The sequence below is a fragment of the Sciurus carolinensis genome, chromosome 8 (assembly GCF_902686445.1).
Source record: "Sciurus carolinensis chromosome 8, mSciCar1.2, whole genome shotgun sequence".
Classification (NCBI taxonomy): Eukaryota; Metazoa; Chordata; class Mammalia; order Rodentia; family Sciuridae; genus Sciurus; species Sciurus carolinensis.
In genome coordinates this window covers 45,678,729-45,686,155 of record NC_062220.1, presented here as the reverse complement: position 1 = coordinate 45,686,155, position 7,427 = coordinate 45,678,729, and the positions used below count along the sequence as shown (strand labels likewise).

The window sequence follows — 7,427 nt, the reverse complement described above, 5'->3', positions numbered from 1 at the left end:
ATTTGCAAGTGCACATAGAACATTGTACAATATATATATTAGGGCACAAAACAAGACTAACATTTAGCAAGATTGAAATCGTATCAGAATTTTTTTCCAACCACAATTTTTGAAATCAATAACAGAAGGAAAATTGGAAAATTCACAAATACGTGGAAATTTAAAAACACTTCTGAATAGCCCATGGGTAAAATAAAAAAAAATTTAGAGGAAAATTTAAAAATAACTTCATACAAATAAAATTGGAAAGAACATATCAAAACTTATCAGTAGCAAGCTTCCAGCATGCTTGGGTCTTCAGTGACACTATTGCATTACTACAGTGCTTGCCAGAACAGTTTTGAAATGGTTTGAGGCCTTGTTTTGCCCTATTCAGAGTAAGGTTATAGAAATTTCAGGCAATTAAAAAAAAAAAAAAACTTATCGGATGTAGCAAAAGTACTTCTAAGAGGAAACTTTACATTGAGAAATAATCACATAAGGAAAAAGGAAACATCTCAAACAACCTAACTTTACTCCTTAAGGAAGTGGAAAAAAAACAAAAAAATATAAACTAATCCAAAGTTAGTAGAAAGTAAGAAATAAAAAAAATCAGAAAATAGAGAATAGAAAAACAATAGAAAAGATTAAATTACAAGTTGTTCTTACTCCTTTTTCTTTTTCTTTTGTTTTTGCAGTGCTGAGGATCAAAACCAAATCTTCATGCATGGTAGACCAGTGCTCAACCACTAAGCTATACCCCAACGTAGAAGTTGGTTTTTGAAAGAAATAAAATTGACAAACACTTAACTAGAAAAACTAAGGAAAAGTAGAGAAGTCTGAAATCAATAAAATCAGAAAGGTATGAGGAGAATTTACAACTGGTATCACAGAAATACAAAAGCTCATGAGTGACTATAATAAATAATTATATGCCAAATATGGATGAAGTAGAAGAAAGAGATAAATTCTTAGAAGTAAACCACCAACACTCAATTATGAAAAATTGGAAAATCTGAACAGACCAATAATAAGCAGGGAGATGGAATCAGTAATACAAAACTTCCCAAGAAAGAAAAGCCAAACACTTGCTGGTTTCATTAATAAGTTTTACCATCTAATGAAGAACTAGTACCAGTCTCTCAAATTCTCTCCAAAACATTGTAGATGAAGGAATGCTTCCCAATACATTCATTGTACGAGGTCAACATTGCCTCGATACCTCAACCAGGCAAACATACCACATGAAAAGGAAACTACAGACTAATATCTTTTATGATCATAGATTCAATTTTCCTCAACAAAGGGATAGTAAATTGAATTCAACAGCACATTAAAAAGATCATACACCATGGTCAAATGAGATTTATTCTTTTTGTATGAAACCAATAAATGCGATTAACCACATTAGTAGAACAGAGGATAAAAATCATAGAATCATCTCAATAGATCTAGAAAAAACATTTGATGCAATTCAATATCTTTTTATGAAACATCCAATAGATTAGTTAGAGAAATAATGTACTTCAACACCATGATCACATATGACATGCCCATAGTTAATACCATGTTCAATGGTGAAAAATGGAAAACTTTTCTAAGATCAGAAGTAAGACAAGGATGCCCACTCTCGGCATTTTTGTTCAATACTGGAAGTTCTATCCAGGCAAGATAAAGAAACAGAAGGCATCCAAATAGAAATGGAAAAAGTAAAATTGTCTCTATGCAGAGGGCATAATTTTACATGTAGTAAATCCAAAAGTCTCCACAAAACAATCAATAGAACTAATAAAAAAAATTGAAAAAAGATCAGTATATAAAAACTAGTTGTGTTTTATGCACTATCAACAAACTATTTAAAATGGAGAAAAGGGATAAAATACTTCGGAATAAACTTTTGAGGAAATAAATCTTATATACTGAAAACTATAGAACACTGAGGAGAAAATTGAAGAAGGATTAGAAGAATCAATATTGTAAAAAATGCTCATACTACTCAACGTAATCTACAGGATCAATGTAATCCCTATCAAAATTACAATGGCACTTTCCAAAGCAATAGAAAAAAATTATAAAATTTGTATGGAACCATAAAATACCATAATACCCAAAGCAATAATGAACAAAAAGAACAAAGCTGGAGACATCACATCTCCTGATTCAAATTATATTACAAAGCTATGGTAATCAAAACAATGTAGAACTGGCATAAAAACAGATACAGATTGATGGAACAGAATAGAAATCCAGAAATTAATTGAAACATACATGGTCAACTGATTCTTGAATATTTGTACTGTGGACACCATGTAGGCAAACTGGACATTTACATGAAAAAAGAAAGAAAGAGAGAGTGGGGGAAGGAAAGGAAAGGAAAGGAAAAGAAAGGAAAGGAAAGGAAGAAAGAAAGAAAGAAGGAGGAAGGAAGAAAAGCCTCTTATCTTATTCCACACACAAGAATCAACTTGAAATAGATTGAAGATTTAAGCATGAGTTGAAGATTAAGCATAACAGTTCTAGAAGGAAACACAGGAAAAGTTACATGACATTGGTCTTGGCAATGATTTTTTTTTTTGGATATGACATTGAAAGCATAGGCAACAAAACCAAAAATAAACAAATAGGACTACATGAAAACTAAAAAATTCCCACACAGCAAATGGAACAACCAACAATGAAAAGATGACCTTTAAAATGGGGGGAAATATTTGCAAATCTTGTATCATGTAAGGGGTTATTATATTCACACTACATAAGGAACTCATATAATTCAGTAGTAAACCACAGTAAAGACGGGGAGGGGAAGAAGAGAAATTCAGTTGATTAGACAACAGGGAACAAAAGGAGGGGGGGCGGGATAGGAATAGGAAAAACAGTAGAATACATCTAATATAATTTTCCCATGTACACTTATGAAATTACCTAAATGAATCCCACCACTGTGCCCACCCACAAGAATGGGGTCTTAATTAGAATAAGATATATTTTGTGCTTGTATAATTTTTACTATCATGTATAACTAAGAAAAATCAATATAAAAAAAGAAAGTATGGTTAAATATCCATTACAGTAACTTGCTTCTGGGGAAGAAAAAGTTGTGTGGGAAAGAACACAGATAGTTTTCTTGGGATGATGTAAATATTCTATGCTTCAAAGCAGTGAAGGTTTCTATGAGTGTACTTGTCAAAACTGTATAGTTAGTATTTGTGATATTCAATACATGTACATATGACCTCACCAACAAATAAATATGTAAAGAGTGGGGCTGGTCTAGGTTGGGGAATGGGTAGAAGCATAGAAGAAATAAAAATGGCATGTAATAAGCAGAAGTTGAATCTGGATAACTGGTATAATGTAATATTCATTTTTTATATACATTTACATTTATGTAATAAAACATTTGTATAAAAATCTCGACCAAGTAAAAATAGGCAAAGGACCTAAATATGCATTTTTCTAGAGAAAATAAGCTGTTCATATCAAAACCATAATGTTAAGATGGCCTTTTAATGTTAATAAAAAGGCAAATGACAACAAATGTTGGCAAGGATATGGAGAAAAGGGAACCTTTGTATATTGTTGGTGGGAATGTAAATTCATACATCCATTATGGAAACAGCATGAAGATGCTTCAAAATTTAAAAATAGAACTACCATATGCTCCAGAAAGTCTACTTATGGGTATATGTCATTTAGTCAGTGTTCTGTTGCTATGACAAAATATCTGAGAAAATCAACTTACAGGATAACACATATTTTGGCTCACACTTTTAGAAGATTCAGTCCATGGCCACTTGGCCTGGTGGTTTTGGGGCCTACAGTGAGGCAGTCTATTGTGTTGGAAGAAAACTGCTCACCTCCTGGTAACCAGGAAACAAAAGAAAGAGGAAGGGGCCAGGGGCCAAACATACCTTCAGAGGTTAACCCCAGGGACCTTCTTCCCACCTCCCAAAGTTTGCACCACCTCCTAATAGCACCACATGTTGGCAACCAAGCTTTTCACATATGATCTTTGAGAGACACTTCAGATCCAAGGCATACCAATATCCAAAGGATATAAATCACTAACTTGGAGATATAGCTCCACTCCATGTCCATTGTAGTATAATACACAATAGCCAAGATATAAAAATAACCTGTGGACTTTAACAGATGAAAATATTACATATAATTTTATACATCTATTGATTGAATGAAATATTATTCAGTCCTAAAATGGAAATTCCTGCCACTTATGCTAACACGGATGAATCTGGAGGATGATATGCCAAGTGAAATTAGATAGGTAAAGGAAGATAAATCCTGACAATCTCACGTATATGTAGTATCGTCAAGTCAAACTCATAGAAACAAGTAGAATAGTAACCAAAGGTCAGGGTGTTGGGGGAATGGGGAGACATTCATCTAAGGATGCAAACTTTCAGTTATAAGTTCTGAAATTATATGCAACATAGTGATTGCAGTTAATAATAATGTATAGTAGTTTGAAATTTGCTGAGAGTAGATATTAAAAATTCTTAACACACAAGTAATTATGGGAAGTTTTAGATATTTTAATTTCATTGTGCTAATAATTTCATAATGTATGCACTTATTAAAACCTCACATTGTACACCTTAAGTATATGTAATTTTTATTGTAAATTATACCTCAATAAATTGGAAAAATGATCTTAAAAATAAAAAGAATTTAAATGTCACAGTCTGATTCTATTACTTCCATATATCTATTATTGTTTCAAAGTGAGAATCAAGTTAAAAATTTCATATCTTAAAACAGAGGGTAGTTTCTATTATCAACTTACATTCTCTCCTTCTCCTCCTCATAATGAATTCTAATCATCACTTCCTGTGTGCCAGGCATCAACTATTATAAATAGTTTTTACATATTAAATAATTAAGTTGAATAAGAAGTTTTTGAGGTACATAATATTATTCTCATTTTAAGAGGAAAAAATTAAGGTCTGGAGTTGTTAAACAAGAAGTCACAGACTTTAAAAAGAGACTAAATGAGGAAAAGGAAAGCTGTCACAGATGTCACCTGTTTTGAATCTAGGTATGTTAAAAAATGATGGAGGAAAAGGTCTTTGAAGAAAAATGATGAATTTAGTTTGAGTCAGGGATTCTGATGGAATGACAGTGCATAGAATTTAGACTAATAAAGTGGTTACACAGGAAAACTGGAACTGTGGAGAGGTCAGAGGTGTGTGAGAGAGTTGAAGGTATTCAGGGTTCTGTGAAGGCCTCTGAAGTGATTAGGGTGGGCTTGACCAGGTGGGGGCAGCAGAGCATCACCAATAGCTGGAGACCGCGGGCCAGGAGAGAACACCAGAATCAGCTTAGGAGACACTGGCAGTGGGCCCCTGAAGGTGGGATGACCTGCACAGAAGCAGCGTGTCCAAGATGTGAACGTTTCTAGAAAGTCAGGAGTTGGTAAGCGTGTGAGTAGATGCAAGTGCCTAGTGACTTTGAAAAAAAGTGATTTTGGAAGAGTAGCGGAATCAGCACCAGATTACAGGGATTAAATGGGAAATGGATATGGAGATAGGAAAAGTGGGACTGTATATTTTTGAATCTGCCAATGAAAAGAAGCAGAGTAACAGGATAGTTGTTTAAGGGGAAGGCAGACTAGCTGGGGAGATTTTTTTTAACCTGAAGTACTCTCATAAAAGTTTATGAGGTCAATGGGATAATATCACAAAGAGAGTAATTGAAGATGACAAAGAGGGAAAGATGCTTCTCAAAATAGGATATAATCAAGGGTACTAGTAGGTGGAAGTTTTCAGCTAGAGGGGAGCACGAAGAGAGAAGATACAGATGATAGAGATTTTATGGATCTTTACTAAGAGTGCCAACTTGTATAATTAAGCTGTCTTCTAATAGTCATTAGTTATGTGGGAAGTTTAAACAATTTTTTTCATTACCAATTTTCCCTTATCACTTCATTTCAATAAATAGAAATTTCAGGTACCACATAAAATGTTGAAAGAATTCCATCCTTTTTACATTGGTCACTTCAGTGCCTTCAAGTACCTGAATGTCAAGGTGGGAAGTGAGGGACAATTTCTGGTGTCTACTGGGAAGAGTATAAGCAGTTACCATGGATGAATCAGACTTGTTCATTTCTTTAGACCTCTAAGCAAGTGAAGGTTATTTGGGTCAAAGAGGTATCTCGTCCTAGACTTTTCATTATTCTCCATGATTTAGAATTTGAAATCTGAATGGCCTTAATTCACAACTGAGTCACTTGTGTAATCAAATCCAAATCTGTGAATGCATTGTTTCCTAATCCAATGACATAAAGAAGTTTCCACATCTTGTACTACCAGCCTCTCCCAGCCCTTAATCCTTTTCACTTCTGTTTTAAAGGAAAATACTTCAACATTATTTGCAAGTAAGACTAATTTTCCACAGTGTAAGGTAAAGACTAGTATGTAACACAAAGTGACAGTTCAGTATGCTTCTTTCAGGTGTTCCCTTTCTCCTTTCAGTTTATTTTTTCGTGTTCAGCATTGCTCTCTATCACTTTTGATCCGAAAACCTCTCTCTGCTTGTTTAAAACCTTCTCTAGCTGCCTCTTTCATCTCTATCTTCAGTATGGATGTATGTGGTTCTTATATTTTGTATGTCCTAAAGGGCTACAGTGATGTATTCCACATACAGTTTTGTTTCTTCTTAAACAAAAATATTTTCAAAGTAATTATTTCAGAGTGGGTATGTGTCCTTTTTTATTTTACAAAAATAATTGGAGGGACTCTGAGAGAAGTCATGATTAATAAAGCCTGAACGAACTGAGAATGAACCAATCTCACTTATTTGATATGTGACAAAATCAAGGCACAGAAGGGTTAAATGATTTGCTAGATAACACACAGGAAAAATAAAGGAATGGAGGAAGGATGAAAGAAAGACCTGCATAAAGTGTACCAATATGGATTAGTTGCCAAGAATTTAACTCAGTTTTTTTTTTTCTTCAGTGTATGGCTATTTTGACCACAAGAGGAAAACTAAATTGGAAGGTCAGGGAAACAGAAAGTTTTGTTCTCAAAAGTTAGCTCACTGTCCAATCGATTGTAAAAAAAGAAAAAAAATATGATTCATCTGTCATTTCTTTCACTGTTATTGCTTGATTCCTTTTCTAAAGGCCTAACCACATCATGATGTCTTAGATTCTTTCTGGTCCATCAACTCCATTTCTTAGCATTGGTTTTTTCAATGCTTTGCAGAGCTTTTCTGTTCCCTTTAGACTGAATTAGTTCTTTTTATTTACTTTTTTATTAATTCATTGGCAGAATGTTTTTCCACATTTTTATGAGAGCTTTGGCTCTGAAAGAAGTATTTATTATACATGTACTTTAACCCCAAAGGAAACCAGAAAAAAAAGGAAACTGGAACAAGAAATTAATATTCAATTTATGGGGATATTAACAGATGAAATATGGTTAGAA

The 7,427-nt window shown here is 33.5% G+C and overlaps 1 non-coding gene across 1 annotated transcript; it reads left to right on the top strand.

Annotated features, from left to right (window-relative positions):
* Window positions 1–270: 270 nt before the first annotated feature.
* Window positions 271–404, top strand: LOC124992016 (small nucleolar RNA SNORA9). Its single transcript, XR_007110026.1, has one exon. It is a non-coding gene; the product is annotated as a small nucleolar RNA SNORA9 (small nucleolar RNA).
* Window positions 405–7,427: the final 7,023 nt, after the last annotated feature.